Source organism: Calonectris borealis, chromosome 15, assembly GCF_964195595.1.
Source record: "Calonectris borealis chromosome 15, bCalBor7.hap1.2, whole genome shotgun sequence".
Lineage (NCBI taxonomy): Eukaryota > Metazoa > Chordata > Aves > Procellariiformes > Procellariidae > Calonectris > Calonectris borealis.
In genome coordinates, this window is record NC_134326.1 from 17,838,506 (window position 1) to 17,853,420 (window position 14,915).

At 45.0% G+C, this 14,915-nt stretch overlaps 1 long non-coding RNA gene across 1 annotated transcript in view; it reads left to right on the plus strand.

Moving 5' to 3' along the window:
* Window positions 1-14,189, plus strand: part of LOC142088780 (uncharacterized) — a 255,710-nt gene extending 241,521 nt beyond the window's left edge. Inside the window, exon 3 of the long non-coding RNA XR_012675990.1 lies at window positions 14,179-14,189. This is a non-coding gene — a long non-coding RNA (uncharacterized LOC142088780). The remainder of the gene's footprint in view (window positions 1-14,178) is intronic.
* The last annotated feature ends 726 nt before the right edge of the window (window positions 14,190-14,915 follow it).

The window sequence follows — 14,915 nt, forward strand, 5'->3', positions numbered from 1 at the left end:
AGCGCTGCGGGGTGGCTGGAAGGGGACCCTACAGCTGATGCGGGATGACACGTCAGGTGATGTGCCGCGGCGATGTACAGCGCACAGCCGCTAGCCAGGCTGCCAGATCTGGCTTTGCACATAACTGCCATGATTACCTACCTTCATGATTGCCTCCAACCCGGCGGGCATCGTGACCGGGACTCAACACGCACACATTGCATGCAGAGCATGCCTGTATCTGCAAGTTATGGAAAGAATGGCGGGTCCAGGCGTTATCCCGGGAACACCACGCTGTTCCCTCCACTTTTTAAGATGTCAGTGTTGTCTCTTGGAGCAGCTTTAGGCGTAGATTCCCTGGCTGTTCTGCAAGGTTGGACACGGGCATAGCAAGTTCCCTGACCACCATCCCACGGCTTGTCTGTGCTTGTCTACTCGTGTCCCGCCTCTGTCCTTTGGGATCAGGCTGAAGGCAGCCAGCAGTCTCTGGGAGATGGGCTACTGTTGCTCGCCTGTATGCAATATGAAACACATTTCACGGTTTCCAGAGATTTGAGATAGAAATGTCTTAACTTATGATATTCTGGTTTTCATAAGTTTGAGGTTTTCTAATGTTTTGGGACTGTTGTCATCTTGATTTATTTTCTGGGTTTGAAAGGTTTGAACTTGTATATCCATCTTCAGGTTTGTGCCTGTCTGCTCAGCATTTCACTGAGCTGCTTTGCTGTTTTTTCTTCATAGAAGATAAAAGATTTCTATGCTGGAGTAAATGTAAAAATGGCAAAACTCTCTTGAGGCAGTTTGGTCTGGTTTATTCAGAAAGAAAAATGCAGTAGGAGATTTTAAAAAATGCAGCTGTGGGAAATAAGGGAACAGTCTCTCTTCTGGAAATCTCTTGCACAAATGATCTAGACGATGCATTCAATAACCTATTCCCGTGATGTTCTTCTCAGGGAAACCGGACACTCTAACAGAAATTACTTTTAAGAGAAGTGTGAAGAAATCCGACCATTCCATATGGTGATTTCACCTGAAAGACAAGACGAATATTACTTGAATCAGTAACACAGCGAGGTGTGAATAGGACCATTCATCTCGGTGGTGGTTCTCGTCTCCCTCCTCCCCAGCACTGGCGGAGGGTTTGTAGCAGGACACCTCCTTCTCCAGGCCTCATCTCAGCATCATCTCTGCTTTTGATGCTGTTTGCGTAGTGCCTGTTTCTGACTCCCTGCCCAGAAGGACAGACTGACAGTGGAGAGGGAAAGGCTGGGCAACAAAGCGGTTTATTATCCCTTTCTCCATCAAGCACATGCTAAACGTGGTGACTCTGAAAGGTTATGAAAGAGGTAATAGCTTCTGCTCCCCAACTCCTTCTGATCCTGAGTGCCAGAAGACAGGAGCATGTCTGGGGAAAAAGCTTAGTGCTGCTGTCCGAACATCCACTGTCTGCTGCTGCTCGCATAGAGAGAAGATCCTGGAAGAGAGTGACCACGTGGGCTGATCCAGCACGGATGCTCTGCTGCTCCCTCCCTGCAATCACTTGCAGGGCAATTTTTTTAATATATAGCTTGGTACCTGTTTTGAATTTTCTGCAACTCTCAGATTTGTTTTAGACTCCTTATTCTTTGACCAATGAAGATTGTGGAAACAATTTATTTCCTTTTTTTTTCCCCCCAGCTGTTTGATACTGCTCCAGTACTGAGTAATTCTGACAAGTCACTCTGAGAAAGGGAAAGTGCAAGACTTCCCCTCTTGTCTTTACAAAAGCATTTTGGGGTCAGTTCTTCAGCTTTGCAAAAATGCAACTCAGGAACGTTCATGGATTTCTTCTGCCAGAAGAGCTCTGTGGCAGTAACTTCACATAGCCGGGGAAACATTCAGCTGAGATAAATCACCACCGCCACCTTGACAGCAAATATCCATCTTCAGCCCAGACCACTTAATGGCCATGAGCTAATCTTCATCATAAATACCATTTCCAGTTTTGCTTCAAACAGGTGGAATGTCAAATGGTGAGTGTTGGCCAGCAGAAATTATTTTGATCTTGATCAGAACCACAGTTTGAGCCCTAAGTCTGAGGGCAAAGACAAAGATTAAGTGTCATCCTGCAGAAAAAATGATGTATTTGGTTCGGGGGAAGAAAGGAACTGAACTCCTTATTTCCAAGACCCCTAGTTGAAATTATTCCAAGTCCATGACTTTAAGTCTGCTCCGTACCCAGCTGAAACACAGGTTTTCAGAGCATTTGAAGCAGATATGTGAATTTTAGACAACTGATAGAAGTTATCCTCCAAACAGAGAGGGACTTCCAGCTCCAGGGCAGAAGAGTGCCCCAGCTCCTCATCTTCAGCCCGTTAGTGTCGGCGTTAACTTCGCGAGCACAAGACTCGCAGGGACTGTCTGGCATTACTCGGGGTGGCCAGTCCCCACAAACACCCGTCTCCGCTCACCACCTCCACAGAAGGATGCTCCCTGCGGAGAGACAGTAATCCCGCACGCCTGGCCTCGGGCCAGTCCCTTGGCCTCCTGCCTCAGTTTCCCAGCTGTGCCGGCAGCAGGAGGAGGATGGGAGGGTTTTGTATCATTCTGATTCAAGCGCTGGAAGAAGGAGCAGAGGATTCACGCTGCCCACTATCATAATGTTCAATAATTGAAGTACCAAAGGTACTCGCAATCTGAGGTCTGCAGACAGGCAGTTCTGACATCCAGCTGCGGGGAGCGAGGACGTGGGTACATTGGCTGCTAGTACTCTTTGGAGAAAACTTATCAGTACACAACTCTCCAATTACCTTGCCTGCCTGGCTGAATCATTGAACGTATCATGCAGTTGTTTAGGTGCTGCACTCCTCCAACTCATCGTTTTCTTTTATGCCATTATATTTTTTATATCCTTTCCCCCAGTTCCCTATGATCTCATCCAAAATTAACCGACATTGTGTTTCCTAGCCTTTTAAGAACTATTAGAGTGGCTTTACCAAATGATTGCTAAAAAAGACTTTCAAGCTTCCCAAACATAATCACGTATTAAAAGAATAAAGGAAATAGCATGCTGTGCTAGAGTGACTTCACAGGCTTATTTCTTTCTACCAATTAATGGCTTTGAATGAAGCTGTAATTGAGCAGTGACTAATACTGAAGGCAGAGATTGTCTTCTCTCATTTAGATCTTGTGCATCACTTTTACAACAACGCTGAATAATAAAATAATAATAATAATACTGTATTGTGGTTTCTCCAAGGATTTCACTTTGTTTATTAAAATTACTGTACCAATCCATACAGGCTCTTAGGAAGCCAGCACAGTTTAGGAGATACAGGATTCAAATCAGGATTAAGAAATGTAAGGGAGAGCCAGATGAGACAGCCCAGCCAGTGGGACAGCTCGCTGCTGCCAAAACAGGCAGCTGCGCTCCCCTTCCCTGCCTGCGGTGCCTGGGTGCCTGGGTACCCCACAGCACCCCGGTCGTGCCCCCCTGGTGCCCCCCTGTGCAGCGGGGAGCAGGGAAGGGGAGCGGAGCGAGCAAAGCCGGGGTGAGGCAGGAGGTTCACCCTTTTCTGCCCATTCTTGGCTGTAGCATCTGCCTGAACCGCAGGCTCTGCCCTGGGATGTGGCTATGGGTTTTTTCTTCCAGCGAGTGTGCTCGGTGCCTCATCGCCCTCATCCACAATCTGTTGTTAAACATAAAACCCAGGCCAAAAGGGGGGTAGTACCCTGGTGTCCAGTTCTGGCAGATCCCTGCATTACTGGTCCCATTTTATGGATCTGAGATCAAAATACAGCGGTTCAGCGACTGGCCTGAAGCCACAGCCCCCAGCATCCCTCCTGCTGCACCAGTCACTGCTCTAACCCTGTCCCTGTCCCCTTTCCCCCCGCAGTCCCCTCCCTACTGTCCGTGCAACTCGGTGATGAGCTGGCACAGGCAACATCTCCAGCTGACAGTAACCCTGGGCAGGAGGGGTGATCTTCAGCCAAATCACCTTCCTGGTCCAGGCTCCTCTGGGGTTACATGGGTGCCAGTGCCAATCCGAGCGAGCTGCCGGCACCATGCACCCCGCCCTGGCTCGCGGGGAGCGCACGGTCCCCAGGCACGGGCCACCGAGGCACCCGCTGCGTGCATCCCTCATCACGCAGGCAGGCAGGTGGGCAGAGGGGAGTGGGCGCTGCTTCTCAGGATAAAACCTTCGGAGACCTCCTTTAGCAAGGCAAGGGGGTTCTCAGTTTCTGCAGATGGATGTGTTGTTTATAAATACGTGATGTACTTAGAAAAGTGCTGTTCAATTTACCAATAATGCTGTATTTATTTTTCCCAATTGTATCTAGTCACTAAGTCATAATTCTGCAGCCGATTGGCTGGCTGCAATGGTTTCTCAGGAAACTGGCAATTAAGGAGCAGGAAAAACGTCTGTGAGTCACAGATACTTATAAACAAGCAGAGGAGATTGATTGGGCTGCAGCAGTAACCACCCGAACACCGCGAGGTCCCCGACCACGGCACCCTGCTCCGCGCGGGCAGCGTCGGCTGTCTGCGTGTCGGGGCTTGGCAGGCACCACCGGCACTGCCGCCCTGGCACCACCAGTGCCATTTTGGGGTTAATCACCTGCATTTTGGTCCATTCCCAGCCCTGATGCGGTGATCGTCATCAATACCATCACACCCTGCTTCCCCCTGTGCAGCAACTGCAAGGCCCGTGGGTTTTCTGCCTCTCCAGCTGCAGGCAGGGAACCAGATGGCGCCTGCTGTTCCGCAAATTTGAGGAAGGAAAGGAAAGGACCTTTACGGTCCCTTGGCCGTTAGGCTGTGTTTCTGCTAGGAGAAAAGATTCCCTTTGCCCCAAACTCTTCCTGTTTGCTTGCTCAGCTGTGCGGGGAGCAGCAAGGCTGGAAGAACAGACACAGGCTCGCTCCTTTAGCTTGTCTTTTATCCCCTAGTTCGACAGAAATTCTCAGAAATTTCAGAAATTTTCTTCTTTTTCTTCTTAACCTGTCTTTCAGGGCTGCACAAAACTTAATTTCTGTTAGCTGTCCCATTATGTGTTTCGTGCATTCTGACATACATTACTTTGAAATATAAAAATCTTATTCCATATTAAAGCTAATCTAGAATTTTCATTTAATAAATTGGACCATGCTCAAGGAAATCAGAGTGAAATATCAGCTCGTTAAGTTTCATATCACCAGCCCTCTGATAGGTATAATATGGTCATTTCTGGTGAATGAATTATCAGGAAGTTTTATATGCTGTGTCTAATCGCAATTTCTACCAGATAGAAATTACCACCTACCTCCCAAAGGATGGATTTTTTCTTATTATTCTTCTATACAACTGTGAAATTAATTATGCTATTTGGGGTGGGAGTTTATGAAAAAGACACAGAGGGTGGTTCCTAGGGAATTATCTTACTAATGTTACTTCAGCCGTCTAAATAAACACAAGGGATTCATTTTAGAGGGAGGTATAGTCATCAAATGCTTTGATTCTGCATATCAACTCTTTCCCACTTCAAAGTCTCATCTTCATTATTTAGCACCAGCTCTTATCTTTATCATTTTTTTCAAATGCCCTCTTCTGCTCAGCACTTTTGAGATATGTTCCTAAGTGGGTTGTTTTTCCACTGGCCCTTGTTGAGCTTCATCATTATTCTGCATCTTAACAGCACTCTAATCTTCTTCTTAATTACATGTAATGAGTATTTTGGAGTTGACAGAAGTACATCAAGACCTAATAATAAAGAAAATTACTAAATCTAGTCTTCCAATTATATTCTATTAGCTCAGATGGTTGGCATCTAGTAGATGTAAAAATAGGCATTATTAAAACCCTCCAATCTTCCCTTGGTATTTCATCTCCTACCCCACATCATGTTTCCACAGTCATATCAACCACAGACTTCTCTGCCCAAGCCGAAGATTTGCAGAGTTAGAGCAGAGTATTTAGTGTGAAGTCCTGTCTGTGTTGGAGATGAGGCTAAAAGACAGCTGGCTTCACTGGGACCAGACTTTATCCCTCAGCTGTGAAGTTCTGGATCAATTAAATATGCCCATAATATATGAAGGTGCTAAAAACGGTGATCCTCAGCATGCAGGAGGAGTGAGGGCAGTTAGCATTTCTTAGGATGAGCATCTTTTTTTTCCTATTGCTTATTGAAAAGAAACAAATTTTGTTCATTCTCTGACTGAAGAGTGGAATTTTTGCTCTTCTTTTGTTATCACGTTGTATATTGTATTACTTATGGCCTCTTTCCAGAAGTGCTGGTTATGGTGTAAATATAGGAAAGGTCTTTCAGCATGACAGCTTTTTCTTCCATCCATTGCAGTCCTTCAAAGTTTCTTACCTGGTGATGAACCTGTGGGTCAATACAGAGTGTGCCCTGCAATATCTACCACTCAGAACTGGACAAACTCTGGAGGTTATTAATTCCATATAAAAAAGGAGTTTTGAACTGATATTGAGCCCAAGCCACAGCATTTGCACCCAAGCTCTCTCAAGGCCAGGAGTTTGGGTTTGGGTTGAAGTTCCTCTGACTTTGGAATCTAAATGCAAAAATGGTTCTTAAGGTTAACGTCACCTACAGGGTTACATTGTCCTCACCTTTTTCCCAGTCTTTTGCTTCTCTTCTTCATTTGCAGCCCTCTACAATGTGGTTGAAATGTTGAAAAAGTACCTTCTAGCAGAAAGACAGCTACAGAAGAAGATTTAAATATTTGATCATGTCCGTATGTCACTATCTTTGTATCTTCCAGAAAGTCTCACAGGCTCATATCTTCACAGCCAGGAGAAATGCAAGGTATTGTTGTGCTACTTTCACTAGTTCCTACCTTAGACTGGCCTCAGTAACTGTTTGGAATTGATTCATTAAACTCAGAATTAACCCTTAAACACAAGTCGAGACGTAGCTTTATCATGTATTACGGTCTTGAAAACCATTAAGACCGTAAAAGGTCTGACCCAGACCCGTTCAGCTGCCTTCGCTGTTCCCAGACAGAGTTTGCAGATTAGCAGCCAGGTCCACATTAATTTCCAGCTGTTTGCTTTCTCTTCCCCACGAAGAGTCATATTCTTTGTTCCTATCACTCGGGAGTACCATCTCATAACAGAGAGACTCATCCCAGCAACCTTCAGGTAGTCTGGAAAGTCATTTCCCATACAAAACGTTGAAAGAACATGTCCGATTAGAGGTGCTCCCTCGTGAAGTGCCATTTTGAAGCAGAAGTGTGATCAGACTAAGAGATTGCACATTAGCTGCTTGAGTGGTGGAAATGGAACTTGTTAACTATTCTGCTGTTCCTCACAGAAGAATGGCCCCAGTGAGATTTAACCCAGCTGATCTTTCCTAAAGACAATTATAGGATGCAAATATTTATAAATCACCCATTTACTTTATGCCCATTGATATGTTAAATGCTTCCAATAAAGCTCGAACAAATGCTGCCCATTAACTCCCTCTCCCCGGCTGGGCTGAGCGGGGGACCCGGAGAAAGACTCTTTCTCCCGGGTGGGAGCTGGCTCAGGCACTCCTCCTGGAAGCTGAGCCGGCGGCGAGGCCGTCCGTACGTGTTTCCCACATCAGGCGATGCTTTCCCACAGCCCCTGTGCCCATCTCAGTCAGGCTCTGCGGTTTCCCCTGTAGGTGTAGGCTGGCATCCCCTGCCGTTTTGGAGCAGGAGGACGATGTCCTCTTCCTTAATCTTTTAGTGATGCACTGGGAAAACTGAACCAAAAAAAAAAAAAAAATCCCTTCAAAGCTCCGGGTGTTGAAATGCAATGAAAACAAAATAATTTACCAATTTCCAGCTTCACTAATACAATCCTTCCCCCCTCCCTCTGTCCACCCTGCACTAACCCAGCCCTCCAGCCCCTTTTTGCTGTAGTTTCAATGACTTCTCGTCCTGGGCTGTTGTGTGGCTTTCCTGGACAAGGCGGCTTTTCCTCTCCCTCCTCTGCAAGCCAGAAGTAATGAAATGTGAACATTTCAATGGTATATTACCATTTGTGCAGTTATTTGTATATAAATTGTATTTATATAAAGATACATGTAATAAATGTGAATTACACAACCACACATCATGTCATCATTTTAAGATCTGCCCTGGGCTACTGAGTGGTCTCCTGCCAAATTGCCACTAGTGCGGAAAAGATGGGGAATTATAAATTGACATAAGACATTTGATCGTAAGTGGACTGTAAATCCCAAATATTACAAACAGTAAGATTTGTCACCCTGATTCAGATTTTATATATTTCACATATGTTTTTTTCTGTATTCCTGTCCATTTCTGCATTTTTTAGCTATCAGCTTCCCACTGTGATGAGGGAAGTGGCCCCTGCCTCTGCGCCAGCATGCCATTCAGCCATATAATCATTTGACATCTAGTTGTGCTAGTGGGAGTGTGTTAGCACAGTGCTGCTTCAGCAGAAAGGGAGAGGAACTGAGATTATACTCATATTTTATCTTTGCTTCAGAGGGTGACGTTGGCTATAGCATAGGATCATGAAGTGGGTGGAGAGTCTCCTTTGCCTAAGGCTTTTGAGCGCTGAGGTCTGACATCTACCATTGAAAATACCAGCTATGAGGTCAAAGATGGGAAATCAATGGCCATAATTAAACAGAGCAAGCACCGAATAAATGAGCCTCCCTCATTTATAATAAAGGATGCCCTGGCTGGTGGCCTGGCCCGGAGGCTGGCGGCACATCCAGAGCATGCAGTGACACATCTGGGGCAGGATAACCAGTTTGGGATTTGGGTACTGAAACCATACCTGCACTGGAAGTGTGTATGAATATCTGCTTCTGCAGAAACAGATGGCCCTAGCTGACAGACACAAAAATCATCTTATGGTCTTTTGTAATGACTATCACCCTCCCTTCTCCTCCCCCAAAGCAGAGGATTGCCAGCTCCAAACGCCTCGGGGAAAGCAGCCAGGCTGTCAGCGAGGCAAAGGGCTGGGGCATATCCATGGAGCTGAGGATTGCCATAGACTTGGAACTGGACACTTCAGAGACGGTGTGATTTATATATCCTGTCTGAAATAATGGTTTCAGCAGAAGAAAAGCACCTACTGAAATTGCTGCTGTCACTTCTGCTTCCTGTTTATAAGGCTGGATTTGGTTACACAGATGTCAGCGGTGGCATCGCAAACGTAGCATCTGCACTGGCTTCAGATGGGGAGAAAATAAGAGAACATGAGCTCTCAAATCACGTTTTGGTGCCAATATCTTCCTTAGCAATAAGGGAAAGAAGAAAAACAATTTCAGAAAAACTGCAGCATATAAGCCACAGTTGCTTCTGAAGCAGAACAATTATTGTTGCTATAAAGGAACCTGTGATGCATCATCTGCTCCTTAAAAACTCCTGCGAGAGAAGGAGGGTTATCAAGGGACTCAAGGGGAGCGAATCTCTAACCCCAATCTTTAATAAAGTAGCTGGAAAGAAATCAGGAAATTATACACTTGTACTGTTGATCTCAATGGTAAATACGAGTCTACAGAAATTAATAAAGGATGAGGTCACACAACAGCTGGAGGAGTTCGAGTTGGTTTTAAAAAAATAGTCCAGATGGTTTTTCTAATTTATTTTTTAAAGGAATAAAGCCTTACCTGACAAATCTGTAAGAATGTTCTCAGCAGTTGAGAGCGGAAACAAGGCGAGATGAGCAGCGATAGAACCTGGATCAAAACATAACTTAATATTCCTAAAGCCGCTGAATGGAGGGCTGAAGGGTATGTTCACGGAACGGGTGGCGGTCCAGAGCCGAACCGTGACGTGCGCTTGAGCACTGCCATGGACATTTAACCAGCCCAGGGACAACTTATGCAGCCCTGTTGATGATGATCATGAGAAAAGAAACTTCTGTGGTAATTTAGGGGGGAAAAAACCCTCATTCCTCTTCCCAGCCCTGCCCTGCTCCCTGCAGCGGTCAGCCCGAGCCGAATGCCGCGGCGGGTCCGGCGGTTGTGGGGCAGGCGAAGGGCACCCCTGTGCCCGGGCATGGCAGCGGGGAGCTGGGGCTAGCTCGTGTGCTGGGAGGCTCCTTCCCCTGCGGACACTTGGGAGGTTCACGCAAGGCCAGGGAACATGAGAATAATTGCATATACATTTGTGAAGAATTTCTGGCTGGTTTTCAGTGAGCGCTACAGCAAAACTGCCTATTGTACTCGGAGGGTTTTACAGACTGTCCTGCATAGCTGAATCCTTACCCAACACGAGCTTGCGTTTGAGGTTGGAGCCAACTGGTATATACTCGCTCACATAAGGCTTAGATTTGGGACTGAGCAGTCATCCCAAATTACAGGCAGTATGGATTGGCTCCAGGAGGTATAAACGGCAGAAAAACGTTGTTTGAGCTGAGCTCAGTGCTATGGTCAGGTTTTAGTAGCAGCTAGCCCCAGGTGGGTGCTGGCTGCTTTGGAGGCTTGTGGTCAGCCAGCCCTGAGTTAGCCCTCGGGGTGGCAGGGGGGTGGATTGGTGCTTGGGATCAATAACGTTGCCTTGGGAGTGATGGGAGGATACCCGGGGATCTGTTGGATGGCAGGCAATGGTGGGACGGGCATGAGGGTTTGGGAGTGAGCAGGCATGCAGGGCTGGGCTGGGCTGAGCTGGGCTGGGCAGGGCTGGACTGGGCAGGGCTGGGCTGGGCTGGGCTGAGCTGGGCTGGGCTGAGCTGGGCTGAGCTGGGCTGGGCTGGGCAGGCTCACGGGCTCTGCTCGTGCTGAGTGCTGGCAGAGGAGGAGGAGAGCTCAGGTGGGTGAGCTCAGGCCTTCAGGAGAACCCTAGCTAAGCCAATACTTGCAAGACCCCAGAATAAATTAGAGCCGATGCTCCTGCGTAGTAAGTACTCTGATACAGAAACCCTTAAAATCACTGGTTATTTCTGAAACTTAAGGGGATAGAAATTGTGTAAATAGGAGAAGGTGACTTGACAAAATGGTTTCATTTCCTATGGTATTCCGTAAGACATTCAACAAGGAAAGAGAAATCAGTATTTGCAGAAACTGGATCTGCATCACAGTAAAAGGCAGCATTGAGAGGAGTACCTGGTACTGGAAATGTGGGTGAAAACAGTGACAATGCATCCAGCTTGAAAATGGTCTCTCAGCAAGGTGCATCTCTGTTTTCTAACTTGATATTTATCCATATTTAGTCTCAGGATGGCCAACTTGTGGCCATTCTTTTTATCATGAATTTCATGGTAGTGTTTTCCTTAGCTGTATTTCCAAGACTCATACGATACATAAATTTCTTTTGGTTTTAATACAATATGTTGTTTTAACATATTACTTCAGCCTTAAATTGCAGTAAAATAGTTGTGACTGGGAAATGCATCAGAAAAGAAATTGCAGAAAGTTTTCACAGCTGGGTGGTCTGCCCGTAAGACACCGTCTAATCCTGCAGAGTTAGCCGTCCTGCAGCTTGCACATTTTCCACAGAGAACTTTTGGTGAACTTTTAGCACTGAGCTAATACTGAACTGGTGAGAGCAATCTCTGTCAATGGGAATGAGGTTTTACAAATCATGGATTTTCACATAGCAGAGTTTCTTGATCTTTCTCTGTTGAAGGACCGTCTGACTGTTTAGGGGAAATAAAGTGGGTCACCCTCAGTCTCCTTATTGTTTCGCTATTGAAAGCAATGTGATAAACAAATTAAGTTTTCAGCATTCAGTGAACAAAATGTTACTGTTTTAAAGGATGATAAGAGTTCTGTGGTAATTGCAAAGGCTGTAATTAGTCACTGAGAACTGCTGGAAACCGGCACCTGACACTACATGTGTGCAGGCGCTGACGCGCATCTGCCAACCCGCCTATGTGTGCTTTTAAAAAAAAGAAGTGTGTTATTTTTCAGCTGATTTCTGTTGTAAACTTTTGCATAACACCGATATTTAGGGAACGGACTTCATCCTTCTGGTTTTGCTCAGCTGTTTATCTGTTTTGTGTTGGTTAGTGTTGACAGACAGCCTGCCACGTGCTGACTAATTTCAAGGTCCCTGTATACCAACTAATTAGTAAATATTCAAATCGATTAGCTGGAAACTCATTCTGTTGGGCAATTTGTCAGCAGGTCCAGCATGCCTTAACCACACATACTCAACTTCTCGAGCTGGGAACTGACAGCCGGGGAACCCAGCCGGGCCTGAAACGCCTTCGGTTTTTCATGTCAACATTCATGACCAAGTAGCAAAGTATTATTTCAGCTCTACTTTTCCCTAACCTACGCATACCACATAATTGGAAACCATGCGCATCCTTTGATTCGCTTGCTAGTTACCCCTTGGTTGGCTCTCCCTGAGTGTCAAACACAATTCTGGGTCTTGCTTCATCTCCTTCTGCGCTGCCTGATCTGGTTCCGACCCAACCGCTTGACCACCGAAATCAAGTCAGGAAGAAGCGATTGCACCGCTGTGGCTGCAGCCCGGCGACTTGGTGTGCGTATGCGTGTGTATACGTTCGTGCATCCATTTAAGTTAGAATTTCTCATCAGAAATAGACTGTTTCCAGATACTTGTTTTAACATTATCTTTTGTAATCGAAACTGTAATTTTAGTCTGTCTTTTCATTCTTGGCTGCTCATCCCTGTTAATTTATACACGGGGAAAAAAAGGAAAAAACCCAACATTTGATCAGCCACCTAGAGATTTCAAACCAGTACAACTTTTGAAGCTTATACAAAGAAACTTATTTGTTTCAACCTGATCTGGTTGAAGATATCCCTGCCCACGGCAGGGGGGTTGGACTAGATGACCTTTAAAGGTCCCTTCCAATCCAAACTATTCTATGATTCTATGATTTAAGATTTTTATCATTTTTTTCCATTAAAAAGCTGTTTAAGCCCACCCACTGTAATCTTTCACGTCTTGTTCCTCTTTGATTTTGCTTTTATTTTTATCTCTGCTTTTATTCTTTCTCCTCTTTATTAAATAATGGCAATTTACAACATCTTTTTTTTTAAACTCGTTGCCAGTTCATTAAATCATAATGCGATTTTTTTCAAGTTAGTCTACAATGTGCACAGCCATAAATAGCTAACAAATAAATGTGTTTATCAGCATCTAAAGGTGTCCTCTCCAAACAGATTTCCTTAGAATCATTTACTAATTTTATTGCTAACTGACTTAACAAAGCCATTCTTTCTTTCTTTCTTTAGTGAAAGAAAAAATACTAGAGAGTCATTTATTTCCAGTGACATCAACTATTTTTGCTAAACCAGTAGCAGGTCACATTGGCTCAAGAAGAGCTCTCCTTATACTTCCAGTCAAAATGAATCTTAGCTGTGAAAAGTAGTATCGTTAAAGTGTGATTTGGAAAAGTTGTTAAAAATAAATAGGGAAGCAGGCAGAGGTTCAGCCCGGAGACGCAGTTCATACCACTTCGTGTGGCTGCAAATGTGTTTTTTTCTCCACCGTTCTTGAGAACATTGAACAAGTCAGGAATTATTACAGTAATGTCCCTGTCATTCTGAATAATACATGAACAAAATTAGTTACTCTTCATTCAGATTGAAGCAATTATTTCACGTCTCCTTGCATGAGGCCATGTGTAACCTATTTCTGAGCGCTGCAGACAGGGCCTTAAAGGATGGTGAAATAACAGCTGGGACTAATTGGAATTATGGTTGACTTGATTCACTACGTTTATTTATTTATTTGTGTGTGTGCAGGGAGGGGAGCAAGTTTAATTTAGTATGCAAAATATTTAAAGGGGAAAGACCCGTAGCGATTCTGTTGTGCACAATGCATGTAAGCTTTGCTGGTTTAATTAACTTTTCAGCATGAAGACCATCCAGCTTTCTATTCCGTAGCTTATCACCTTATTAATACAAGTCATTTCTTTCATGCAATATCTGTCCTCTCCACACCTTCAAAACCGAACTGCGCAGCCCCAGCTCTGCAAGGCACTAACACAGAGCTCCAGAAAATCTATCCACGTACACACTAAGACAGGAGGAGAAATTACCCACTTTACCTGCTCTCCTGTGCCATGGCGTTAGACATCAAGCTCAGCTGAGCACGAGCTGTATCTTCTCGCCCTTGCCCAGCAGCAAGTGTGCTGTTTTCAGAGAAAACCTCTTTGTTAGGAAATTGAAACTGTTGCATTGATTATTCATCTTCATCTAACTATTCAAAGGCATAACGGGTCAGCTCTGAAAATATTCAGGTATCTCAGGCTGAAACTGGGTGCCCTGGTGCACCTCAACGCCTGAACAGGCTTTGGGAGGGCTGCGTCGGACCCCGCTCCCGGGGAGCTTAGATGAACGGGCAAGAGAGCGAGCAAAATGCCAACAAGCTTATGGAAAGTGTCTCAAAACCAGAATGTTTCTCCAGATTGTTTTGGGTTTGATCAAGTGGCGTTTTCTGACAAAAATCTTTTTTCTCTGAAGACCCCCAGCCCATGGCACTTGGGATGCCTGAGCTCTGCTCTTAGCTCTGTCAATGGTGAAGGTTTTGACTTGGAGCCCATCACTGTGGTATCCGAGCACTGATATTTATGTCTGGGAATCAATCCCCGTATTTTAAAAGCAGGAGAGTGATACTTGGCAACACTGTGGGAGTATGCAGAGGATTAATCTTTACAGGATGTTTCAGAAATGCTGTAGCCTCCTTGTTATAAATAGATACGAAACCTATTAATGATGAAGTCTGTTCTGATCAGAGCACACACTCATTTCGGGACACAGTGGGTTAATGTGGTGGTTTTTCTGCCCTTCTTTTTTTTTTTTTAAGATGTGGCAGGATGCTGCTGAAAATGTATAACTCAGTTCACTGGAAAGAATCCTGTAAGTTGCAGTGAATAAATGCAGAGCAGGGAGTATAAAATATATGAGCTTTTTAATATTTATTCATATTTTAAAAAGTCAATATGGTGGCTGAGATGAATGCTAAAAACTTTAATTAAAAACAAAACAACAATGCTCTCTTTCAGTTGCCTTAGCAGCAGAGAAAAT